At 38.8% G+C, this 13,146-nt stretch overlaps 1 protein-coding gene across 8 annotated transcripts in view; it reads right to left on the bottom strand.

Moving 5' to 3' along the window:
• The window catches only part of Caap1 (caspase activity and apoptosis inhibitor 1), a 602,989-nt gene that overhangs the window by 89,614 nt on the left and 500,229 nt on the right, over positions 1-13,146 (bottom strand). For all 8 annotated transcript variants that reach the window (XR_009228873.1, XR_009228869.1, XR_009228867.1 and 5 more), the window contains exon 10: positions 7,187-7,260. The gene's annotated coding sequence lies outside the window, so the exon portion shown is untranslated. The remainder of the gene's footprint in view (positions 1-7,186; positions 7,261-13,146) is intronic.

Genomic DNA, 13,146 nt, shown 5'->3' on the forward strand with positions numbered 1-13,146 from the left:
TTCAGAATGATGCTAGCCTGAGGCTTAGCATAGATTGCTTTTACAATATTGAGGTATGTTCCTGTTATCCCTAGTTTTTCTAGAGTTTTGAACATAAAGGGATGCTGTACTTTGTCGAATGCTTTTTCCGCATCTATCGAGATGATCATATGGTTCTTATTTTTAAGTCTATTGATGTGGTGAATAACATTTATTGATTTCCGTATATTGAACCAGCCTTGCATCCCAGGGATGAATCCTACTTGATCATGGTGCACAATTTTTTTGATAAGTTTTTGTATCCGAGTGGCCAGAATTTTATTGAGGATTTTTGCATCTAGGTTCATTAGAGATATTGGTCTGTAGTTTTCTTTCTTTGAAGTGTCTTTGTCTGGTTTAGGTATCAGGGTGATGTTGGCCTCGTAGAATGAATTTGGAAGTTCTCCCTCTTTTTCTATCTCCCGAAGTAGCTTGAAAAGTATTGGTATCAGTTCCTCTTTAAAGGTTTTGTAAAACTCTGCTGTATACCCATCCGGTCCTGGGCTTTTCTTAGTTGGTAGTCTTTTGATGGTTTCTTCTATTTCCTCAATTGATATTGGTCTGTTTAGGTTGTCTATATCCTCCTGGCTCAATCTGGGCAGATCATATGACTTAAGAAATTTATCTATGCCTTCACTATCTTCTAATTTATTGGAGTATAAGGATTCAAAATAATTTTTGATTATCTTCTGTATTTCTGAAGTGTCTGTTGTGATATTGCCTCTTTCATCCCATATGTTAGTAATTTGAGTTCTCTCTCTTCTTCTCTTCGCTAGCATGGCTAAGGTCTGTCGATTTTGTTTATTTTTTCAAAGAACCAACTTTTAGTTTTGTCAATTTTTTCAATTGTTTCTTTTGTTTCGATTTCATTAATTTCACCTCTGATTTTAATTATTTCTTGCCTTCTACTTCTTTTGCTGTTGTTTTGCTCTTCTTTTTCTAGGATTTTGAGATGAAGTATGAGATCATTTATTGGTTGGTTTTTTTCTTTTTTTAAGGAATGAACTCCACGCAATGAATTTTCCTCTTAGAACTGCTTTCAATGTGTCCCATAGATTCCGATATGTTGTGTCTGTGTTTTCATTAATCTCTAAGAATTTTTTAATTTCCTCCTTGATGTCTTCTATAACCCATTGATCATTCAGTAACCTATTGTTCATTATCCAAGTGATGTATTCTTTTTCCTTCCTTCTTTTATCATTGATTTTCAGTTCCATTCCATTATGATCAGATAGGATACATGATATTATCTCTACTCCTTTATATTGTCTAAGAGTTGCCCTGTGACATAATATATGATCTATTTTTGAGAAGGATCCATGTGCTGCTGAGAAAAAAGTGTAACTGCTTGATGTTGGGTGGTATATTCTATATATGTCAATTAAGTCTAGGTTATTAATTGTGTTATTGAGTTCTATAGTTTCCTTATTCAACTTTTGTTTGGAAGATCTGTCCAGTGGTGATAGAGGTGTGTTGAAGTCTCCCATGATTATTGTATGGTGGTCTATTAGACTCTTGAACTTGAGAAGAGTTTGTTTGATGAACATAGCTGCACCAATGTTTGGGGCATATATATTTATGATTGTTATGTCTTGTTGGTGTATGGTTCCCTTGAGCAGTATGTAGTGTCCCTCTTTATCCCTTTTGATTAACTTGGGCTTGAAATCTATTTTATTTGATATGAGTATGGACACTCCTGCTTGTTTCCAAAGTCCATATGAGTGATATGATTTTTCCCAACCTTTCACCTTCAGCCTATGTATGTCTTTTCCTATCAAATGCGTCTCCTGTAGGCAGCATATTGTTGGGTCTTGTTTTGTGATCCATTCTACTAGCCTGTGTCTCTTGATTGGTGAGTTTAAGCCATTAACATTTAGGGTTATTATTGAGATATGGGTTGTTCTTCCAGCCATATTTGTTTATTTCTGTTACTAAACATGGTTTGTTTTCCTCTTTGATTATTTTCACCCCCTTTACTGTCCTACCTCCCACTGTTGGTTTTCATTGTTATTTTCCATTTCCTCTTCCTGTAATGTTTTGCCAAGGATGTTTTGAAGAGATGGTTTTCTAGCTGCAAATTCTTTTAACTTTTGTTTATCGTGGAAGGTTTTAATTTCATCTTCCATCCTGAAGCTTAATTTCGCTGGAAACACAATTCTTGGTTGGAACCCATTTTCTTTCAGTGTTTGAAATATGTTATTCCAGGATCTTCTAGCTTTCAGAGTCTGTGTTGAAAGATCAGCTGTTATCCTGATTGGCTTACCCCTAAATGTGATCTGCTTCCTTTGTCTTGTAGCTTTTAAAATTCTCTCCTTATTCTGTATGTTGGGCATCTTCATTATAATGTGTCTAGGTGTGGGTCTCTTATGATTTTGCACATTCGGCGTCCTGTAGGCTTCTAGGATTTGGGGTTCTGTCTCATTCTTCAAGTCTGGGAAGTTTTCTCGTATTATTTCATTGAATAGATTGCTCATTCCTTTGGTTTGAAACTCTGTCCCTTCCTGTATCCCAATGACTCTTAAATTTGGTCTCTTGATGTTATCCCATATTTCTTGGATGTTCTGCTCATGGTTTCTTAACAGTCTTGCTGAGCTGTCTATGTTCTTTTCAAGTTGAAATACTTTATCTTCATTGTCTGATGTTCTGTCTTCTAAGTGTTCTACTCTGCTGGTAGTATTCTCAATTGAGTTTTTAAGTTGGCTTATTGCTTCCTGCATTTCTAGGATTTCTGTTTGTTTGTTTTTTATAACCTCTATCTCCCTGTATAGTTGATCTTTTGCTTCTTGGATTTGTTTATGTAATTCATTGTTGAAGTGATCTTTCATTGTCTGATTTTGCTGTCTGATGTCTTCCTTGAGACTCCAGATCATCTGAAGCATGTATATCCTGAATTCTTTATCTGACATTCCATCTGCTGCAGCTATTACCTCTTCTAACGTTGAGTTGACCTGCAATGCTTGTGGTCCTTTCTTTCCTTGTCTCTTCATACTGTTCGCGTTCCTTTCTACTTGGTGAAACTGTTGTGCTATTGAATTTTCCCCCTATATATTTATATTGGTCTTGTATAGTTGCAAAGTCTCCCTCGCAGGCGCGATCGGCGGCTCTGTCCCTCTGCGGGCCGCTAGGCTTGTTCTGTCGGTGGTCACAGTTCTGTCTACTTTGCAGGCGCAGGCAGCGGCACTGCCCCTCTGCAGGCCTCTAGGGCTGTACTGCCAGTGGGTCACAGGTCCGCCTACCTTGCAGGCGCGGGGGGGGGGGCGGCTCTACCCTTCCTCAGGCCACTGGGCCTGTTCTGTCTCTCGGTTGCAGGTCTGGCCTGTTCTGATGGTGGTCACAGTTCCGTCTACCTTGCCGGTGCAGGGGGAGGGGACGGCTCTGCCTCTCAGCAGGCCGCTGCTCCTCTTCTGCTGGTGGGTCGCAGGCCCGCCTACCTTGCAGGAGTGATTGGAAGCTCTGTCCCGCTGCGGGCCACTGGGCCTTTTCTGTCCGTGGTCACAGTTCCACCTACCTGGCAGGCGCGGGGGGTGGGGGGCGGCTCTGCCCCTCAGCAGGCCGCTGGGCCTGCTCTGTGCGTGGTCACAGTTCTCTCTACCTTGCCGGTGCAGGGGGAGGGGGCGGCTCTGCCTCTCAGCAGGCCGCTGCTCCTCTTCTGCTGGTGGGTCTCAGGCCCGCCTACCTTGCAGGAGTGATTGGAAGCTCTGTCCCACCGCGGGCCACTGGGCCTTTTCTGTCGGTGGTCACCTGGCAGGCGCGGGGGGTGGGGGGTGGCTCTGCCCCTCAGCAGGCCGCTGGGCCTGCTCTGTGCGTGGTCACAGTTCCCTCTACCTTGCCGGTGCAGGGGGAGGGGGCGGCTCTGCCTCTCAGCAGGCCGCTGCTCCTCTTCTGCTGGTGGGTCGCAGGCTCGCCTACCTTGCAGGAGTGATTGGAAGCTCTGTCCCGCCGCGGGCCACTGGGCCTTTTCTGTCCGTGGTCACAGTTCCACCTACCTGGCAGGCGCGGGGGGTGGGGGGCGGCTCTGCCCCTCAGCAGGCCGCTGGGCCTGCTCTGTGCGTGGTCACAGTTCCCTCTACCTTGCCGGTGCAGGGGGAGGGGGCGGCTCTGCCTCTCAGCAGGCCGCTGCTCCTCTTCTGCCAGTGGGTCTCAGGCCCACCTACCTTGCAGGAGTGATTGGAAGCTCTGTCCCACCGCGGGCCACTGGGCCTTTTCTGTCGGTGGTCACCTGGCAGGCGCGGGGGGTGGGGGGTGGCTCTGCCCCTCAGCAGGCCGCTGGGCCTGCTCTGTGCGTGGTCACAGTTCCCTCTACCTTGCCGGTGCAGGGGGAGGGGCCGGCTCTGCCTATCAGCAGGCCGCTGCTCCTCTTCTGCTGGTGGGTCGCAGGCCCGCCTACCTTGCAGGAGTGATTGGAAGCTCTGTCCCGCTGCGGGCCACTGGGCCTTTTCTGTCCATGGTCACAGTTCCACCTACCTGGCAGGCGCGGGGGGTGGGGGGCGGCTCTGCCCCTCAGCAGGCCGCTGGGCCTGCTCTGTGCGTGGTCACAGTTCTCTCTACCTTCTTGTTGTGGTTTTAATATGAGATGTTCCCCCAAATCTCCTGTTAATACAGGAATATTTGAGGTAAAATGGTTAGATTATGAAAGCTAGTTTGAATGGACTAACTGGGTGGTAACTGTTGGCAAGTGGGGTGTGACTGAAGAAGGTGAGTCATTGGGGCTGTGCCCTAGAAGGATGCATCTTTCCTGCAGCCCCCAACCCTTTCTCTCTGTGCTTCCTGGATGCCATTAATGGAGCAGTCTTCCCCACCATGCCCCTCCACCAATACATTCTGCCTCACCTTGGACCCAGAGAAATGGAGTCAGCCTGCCATGGACTAACCTCTGAAACCATGAGCCCAAACAAACTTTTCCTCCACTAAGTTGTTCTTGTTGGGTATTTTTGGCAACAGTAAACATAAAGCTAATGCACTACTCTTATAAATTCTCATTTATTATTCATCAGTGCATTCTCAATTGTATATATATTGTACATATCTACCCAAGACCTTGTTTACTGCTATCTAATAACTCAACACCTTCTTCTCTGACAATTACATTCTAACTTTAGGTACAAAAATATTGGCTTATATTTTTTAGAATACTAACCATGGGTGTGGGGCCATGCCAGGTCATCATATGTGAGGAAACTAGGGTATACAGCAATTAATAATCTACCCAAGTTCAGGTAGTGAGTAGATTGCTGAACCAGAATTCAATCTGATATTTCTCTGGCCCAAACACTTGTACTATTCTTGTTATCTTGCCTCACCTCAGTTTAATTTGCCCTTCCACAAAAGCAAGGATACTATCCTCCTATGCTTTCTATACATATTTATTGAGTTTTTTTGCTTCTGTTATCTCCTGTTCCTTTTTCTCCTCCTCTTTATCTGTATCCAGTTCTCCCCATTGCATGTAGATTTTTCTGTACTGCTTCTTTGAAATATTATCCCAGACACTCAAGATTCCCAGGCCAGCTGGTTGTAGACATTTCCAAACCAAAAAAAAAAAAAAAAAATAGTTATATCAACTCTTCCAAATTGAAGATTTAGTTGTAAGAGTCAATAGGCAAACTTACTAGAGCAACCACAATCTTCTTGACCTATGTAGCCAAGGACAGATATAATTTTGTCAAATTTAAAACAAAGAAAATTCTCAGGATATCTTTCAGTATTTATAGGAAATCTCATTAAACAGAAAATGATTATTACAGTATTTCCATGTGTATATGAACATATCATTTTTTAAATCTCTTCACATTGTCATTTCACCTAATCAAAATACTAAGAAAAATAGGGCTAAGAGATTTTCTCAAAATCACACAGTAAATGTCAGAAAATAATGAGAATTAAAATCACTTTAGTCAAATAAAGAAAATATCCAACTTCAAGTATTCAGGTGTCAACATTAAAATTCCTTTTTTAAAATACAGATATTATGATATCTACATTGAAGATAATGCCTTGGGCATATGGATTTTCCAAAGCTCCCTATGTGATTCTAATGTAGAGTCAAAGTTAAGAACCATTGATGAAAACTGTGATTGCTATATTTAATTAATAACAAGAGGCAGACCACTAACATGCCTTAATTTACATATTTCAACATGAAAAAACATTTTTTTAAAAAAGGATTCACAATATATATTGTTTTTTACTTCCACCAAAATGTTATTGCCACCACCTACCATCTTAGTTGATGGATGGATATATGTTTTCCATCAATATTCAAAGCAAAAATATTTAATTGGTACAAGTTAAAGTTTAGATAAATGATTCACATAACAATATACGGCAAATTTGTAAATATCATATAATAAACATCGTGATATATTATCCAAATATAAAAAAGAAGTTTTTTTAATGCAGGGCTTTATGATAAAGTTAACCTCTTTCAGAGAATACATTTCTTTTTTCTTTAAAAGGAAGTTAAAGGTCATTGCATGAGGAACTTGATACCTTAAGTAAAAGGATTCTGTTGACTACATAAAAATATTCTTATACTAGCTATAAGATGATCTTATAGAAATAAAAATAAAGTATTGATAAATGATTTTCATATTAATTGAATTTTCAAATAACTGCATCCCTAAATTACCACCCCAAAGCCCACTATTCTACTCAGGTCTCCTGAGGAAAGAAAATGTCTCCTCATTTATGTGAGATTATCAAGTTTCCAAAATGCTACCCACATGATACCAAGTCCTGATATTTCTTCATACTAAGAAATGAAACTCCTACAAAAGCATCATAGAACTAAATATTTGACAAGAGATTCTTAGTTGTTCTTATAATAAAGAAAAAAAATCAGTCTCAGAGAGTGACTCATGTACTAAATGTTCTAAAGTCATCTAATCCTACCTTTTGGGCACCAATTCTCAGTACTTAAAATACCAGGAAAGCCCATTCATCTGTATTAACCCACTGGCTGTTATTTCAATCACCCAGTCCTAGCAGCTGTCAGCACCACTTGCATCTCCTGCTGTGCTCATCTCCACAGGGGAGAGGCAAAGCAGTGGGTAGAGAGGAAGCCACTGTCAGCAGGCCCTAGAGTTCTGCCCTTCCAAATGCTGACTACTGCAACTCCTTGGGTGAAAGGGCGCAAAAGAGCATCTGGACAGGGAGGAAAAGGCCTCCTTACCTCTAATGGTCTATACTTCAGAGGGTCCAGCAGACTTTTCTCAGTCCTATGTCTGAGTTGCCTTTCCTTTGTAACTGATAATGGAAGAAGAAAAAGAAAATACAGCTCATTTATTGTCTTTTTGAAATAACAAAATAATTTTAAAAATACTTTATGAAGAAAACAGCAACAAATAATGTAGATAAAACCTCAATGATAGCTGGCATGGTGGTGCCTGCCAGTAATCCCAGCAGCTTGGGAGGCTGAGGCAGGAGGATCACAAGTTCAAAGCCAGCCTCAGCAACTTACAGAGGTCCTAAGCAACTCAGCAAAACCCTGTCTCTAACTAAAACAGAAAAAAAAAAAAGAAAAGAAAAAGAAAAAGAAAAGACTAGGGATGTGGCTCAGTGGTTAAGCACCCAGGAATTCAATCCCTGGTACAAAAAAAAAAAAAAAGGGGACGAGTGGGGGTGGAGAGAGAAAGGAAGAATGATAGTTCAATGATTTTAGTAGGTTCCCATTACTTTTACTGTAATTTTCAGTACTAAGAGTTTTAAAAGGTTTTAAAAGGACCCCACTTTATTTTTTTCTCTTGCATTTCCACATTTATAAAGTCAAGTTGAACCTCTTGAGGATTGTGTTCTACATGGTGGTGACTATTTTAAGCAATTTTAATATGAAGACAAAACAGAGCAGCAGCCTGGTTATATCCTCCCACTTAGATGCCTAGGGTGAGCACATTTTCCCCTGGGTTTCTGTGGAATATGGAAGCATATTCCTTCCATACCAGCATCTTGGGCTGTTAAAGTCCACAGGAAAACTGCTCTCTGGAGAAGCAAGGACTGTGAGAACTCTGGGAGTGAAGTCAAAAAGGTGGCTGCATAGCAGTAGAATCAGAAAGGAAGAGAAGGAGGGAATTAAAGAGACTCAGGAGAAGCCACACTGTAAAGAAAAGAGGAAAACATTAACAAAGAGTATATGGAGAAATGCAGACTAACTCTGATCACATGGGCAATCAGTTTGGGGCAAGCTTCTCACACTGCTTGTTTAAGAGGTAAAACTGTACCTATGGCCAATCTATTATACAATCTAATAAACAGAGATTCTTATTCTGTATCATAAAGAACCAAGAAGCAAAGGCAACTCTCTAAATTAGACCAAATGCAGCTTAGTCTGAAGCCTACCTATTCCCCGGGTAGGTATCTGATTTGTACTTGGAAGTATAATCTTTCATTTGCTGTTCTCTCTAATCCTAGAGATCATCTGTGCATTGTTTGTTTGCTCTTAAAGAACATTTTCAAAAGGACTTAATGGATTTAGTCTTGCATTTTGAATTTTAAAATATTAGAAGTTGCAAATCAAATGAGGAAAGAATGGGACAAAATATTAATAAGTCATTTTTATTTCCTATTAACTACAAAATCTATCTAAGCAAAACAATACATTACCACCCTGGAATGTTCTCCCCCCACCCTCTTTACATAAGTAGATCCTTATCACACATTAAGATGGCTTGAGTTTCCCTCTCTAAAAAATTCTGTATTTTCCTCATAACTACAATCATTTGTTAATTGTCTATCTAAATGACACCTCAATAAGAATAAGAACTACATTTATCACAGACCTTAATACATGGACATATGTTGATGCCATATTTCATAAATATTTGTTGAATAAATTAATACATTTCACCAGAAAAATGTGTTTGGTGACTCTTTTGGATAGACCATATTTCTGGTGATAGTAGCTTTGAACAAATGATATCAGAAATGTTACACTTTATTATCTTTTAATATAAAACACATTAATTATTTCATAAACCGAAATGATTTTTTTCATGACCAATAGTGTCCAAATTTTTTAAGATTCTTGAGATGACGAAGACTAATATGCCACAGATCTCGGGTAGAACAGTGATGGACGTTCTGGTTCATGTTCAGGGTTTCGTGCAACGTGCCTAGTCCTTTCATTACTCTGTGCCATTGTGCATGTCGATCCCAGTCCTGAAATGGCATGTTACCTTCTTTATTAGCTTGAAATACCTTTTTCATTCTCCAAAACTCACCGAATGGTGATGATCCATGCTGTATTTCAAATACACAGAGAGAAAATAGCACAGGCTTTTACAACTGCCATCCATAACCACGGTCTGTTACAATAAAGAAAATCATGCTGAAAATATTGACAGTCCAACTACTTTAAAATAGGGTGTCTTTGAATTTCTGATGCAAACGTTTAAAGCCTTGAAGATGTGAGGCAAAGTGAAGTTCAGATTACTACGCTTTGAAATTGGACAGTGGTTGGGGGTGGAGGATTAGAAATGGTTAGAAATGTCTCTTGTGCTGTGAGCTTAACTGAAAGCAATTTGTCATTTCAGAAGTGTAGAATATCAGGAAATTAAGAGTTTCTGCCTTAGAAAGTACATGAAGTTTTAGATCCTAAATGCTTTCTGTGTCGTTAGTGAGTAACAGTGCTGAGAAGGCTGCTGTACAGACTAATACTTAAAACACAGTCCTGCATGAGATTCTTCTATTGAGTTTAATGCAATTCTGCCTTTTACAAAAAAAGAGATTTAAAAAAAAACTGATTTTAACTATAAAATGAAACACATTCCTTGACAAATGCAAAAATTTATAAATTATAGTTTAGTAGAAAATATCAGAGGGACAGAAATATCATTATATTTATCAAATACCCTTAAAAGCTTTGCTCATTGCCAAAACAGCATAAAATAATAAAAATCATAAATGCAATTTATTATATTTCAGGGAACCATGTGATATATTGTCCACAATTTGTAATGTCTGTTATAGGCAACTGTAACATATTTTGGAAATAGAACAAGAGCCCAGAAATCTATTCTTCTGTCAACCACTAATTTACTAGGAGACAAACTTTCTTGAGCTCATTCTCAGCTCTAGAATGGAGATGATTTTTCTCCCCTCATCATGGGTTATTTTGAGAATTACAATTACCTGTAAATGCTTTGAAAATGTATGAAAGGATGATACATTTTTTATGCCACCCTACACTGTCACCTTCAAATGCCTAAAAAATATGACTACTTCTAACAATATTTCATCTGTGTTTTTCTTTTCTCTAAAAAGCACATAAAACAAACGATAAAATAAAGCTGCTGAATATATTTTAATGAATTTTTCAAGAATGCAAATGCATATGGCATTAGCACATAACCAATCAGTCTCCAGTACTCATTACATTTTAGCCCTCTCACTTTACCATTGTGACCACAGACTCAAAGGACAGCAGGCATCAGTTAAACAAACTATGGTTAACTTTTCCCTCCAAAGATTGTCACTATGCTCTATTAAGAGCAAATAAACCCTTCTCTAAGTAGGCTACAGAGGAAGTTGAGCAGAGTCCATTTTCCAAAATGGTGATGACTGATCATGTTGCATTATTCTATATCAGAGCCCAGTCTCTATGTCAAAGTCTCACATCAGGATTCTGTGACCCTCATCTCCTTTTCCCAATTCCTGCTCTACATGAGAAGTCATTCAAGGCCCCCCAAAGATCCTTGTTCCACTCTGAGAGAAGGTGTTATTTTGCTATCCTCCTCATTCCTTTTTTAAGCAATAGCAAAGCCATTCCTGTGGTTGTGCATATCAGGGAAACTTCTCTTCACTTTCAGATTTCCCCTTCTGTAATCAAATACTTGTTCAAATCATATTTGTTTCTTGCTGTTCTATAAATTCCTTGATGGCACATGCATGGACTTTTTGTTGTTGTTATTTCTAAGGTATGCCATCCACAATTTTCAGTATTACAGTATTGATTAACACTTTCTTAACAAATAACATCTGAACTTCTATCTCTTCCATAGAGATCTTCTCTGACTACTTAAAAGGAGCTAGTGAACTATGTGTTGACCTCATCTAGACATGGATTGTTTTATTGCTTTCTGACTTCATGTCATAGTAATTGCTTCCACCCTGAACCAGCTCCCTCAAGTCCATTTTCCATATAACAGTCAGACTGATCTTATTAGAGCATAGATTAGAACAAGTCCTTTCCCTGATTAAATCCCTCCAATAGTTTGCATGAGCACTTAGAATGAAATTCAAACTCCCTTTCCTGGCCTTGGTGATGTGGTCCTGACATGTCTCCCACCTCACCTACTGCCTCTCTCCCTCTTACTCACTGTACCTCAGCCCTAATGGTCTCCTTTATGGTCCTGGAATACACAGCCAATTTTCAAATGAGTCCATTGAACTGACCATACTCCCACACTGAAACTCAGTACTGCTAAATCCTTATTGGTTAGCTTAACTTCTCTGATATTCCCTCTCAAAGACTTTTCTAAAGATGACCACCAATACAGCTGCCCAAGATACTCTTTGCTACATCACCCATTTTGTGCTCATAAAACTCTATAATTTTTGGCACATTTCAAATTACATATTATCTGTCTTCCCCTACTATGTCAATCCTGTGAGATTAAAAACATAGTCCATTTTATTTCCAACAGTATCCTCAGTGCCTAAAACGGCCCCTGGAGTATAGTAGGGCACTAAACACATAATTACTGAATAAACAAATGAATAAAAATGATTTTGCTTTCCTGCTTCAGTCAGTTACATTTTTAGGCTTTCTTTTTAACAAATTTATTCCCAGAATATCTCCACTTATATTCTAAGGGTAATCACAACATAACACATACAGGAATCATGTCTTAATTGTCTTTAAATCTATTCAGTCTAGTATTTATCAAGCATATAGTAGGTGCTCAATACTTATAGAATACCATATGTATGAAATTAATTCATGTAATCATTTAGTCTCATATGTGCTCAGAATATGGATGGATGGATGGATAGATGGATGGATGGATGGATAGTCCCACATGTAAACTGTAATTTACAAATATGTTCTACTAGTGAAGTTCATTTTTCAAATTATCCTTTTTGGTTAGGAAAAATTTCTGAGCTTTAGTTTTATAAAGATTCCCAGGATAATTATTAAGACTTTATTTCACCTATAAACTTCTGAATTATACAACAGTCTAAACCATTTATAAAATTCTTATCAACTTTGACCTCAGCATTACTTTGGTAAAGAATATAAATAATGCTGATTAATTTAAATAATCTACCCTTTCCTTCTTATTTGGGCTTATTTAGAAGCATAATTAAAATTATTTCTTAAATAGCTACCTATCTCTCTTAAATTCATTTTGGAACTGCTACACACACACACACACACACACACACACACACACACTTTCTCTCCATTGTTCTTGGGTTGATTTATTTTTGTTGTAAGTTTGCAATGATGTTGCTAATGATGTAAGTCAGTTCTACTGTTCTCAGTATTTACTTTCCCCTCATTTCCAAGAAGTTAATTAAGATGATTTGGTTACTTTGACCCAACTCTCTTGTTATTTTTATATTACTAATTAGTTCTCTCTGGGGGTCAGAATTAAGACAAGGAGAACCTTAACAGTTAAGCACCTTGGTCCAAATTCTGTATCTACAATTAATAAATTATGCAAGTTTGAGCAATTACTCTTCATAATAGATTAAAAACCCTAGCATTCTGTAGAAATATACTTGCTTTGTTTTATGGATAATAACAACTTTGCAGATTACAAAAATTAGCAATTCATAAAAACCATGTCTATGAAATATCAGAAGCTATAAAAATGTCAATAAATAACATTGTTTTATAATCTTATTATAGACCATTAGAGAATCTTGGCAGCCCACCAGAGAGCCCTGGACCCTACTTTGAGAAACACTTTCTGTTGATGAGCAATAAAGCTAAGTGGCTAGGAGCACAGGCTCTAGAGTCAGATAAACTCATATTAAATCCATATTCCAGCAAAAATTATCTGTGTGCATTTGGGCAAGCTGTTTAACCTTTCTAAACATATTTCCTCACTCATAAAATGGGAATCATTGAATCCACTTCCCAGATTTATTATAAGTAATAAATGACATTTGTGTTTAGTGCAATGACGG

This window comes from Marmota monax, unplaced genomic scaffold, assembly GCF_021218885.2.
Source record: "Marmota monax isolate L192 unplaced genomic scaffold, Marmota_monax_Labrador192_F-V1.1 WCK01_AAM20220418_F8-fsc00033, whole genome shotgun sequence".
Lineage (NCBI taxonomy): Eukaryota > Metazoa > Chordata > Mammalia > Rodentia > Sciuridae > Marmota > Marmota monax.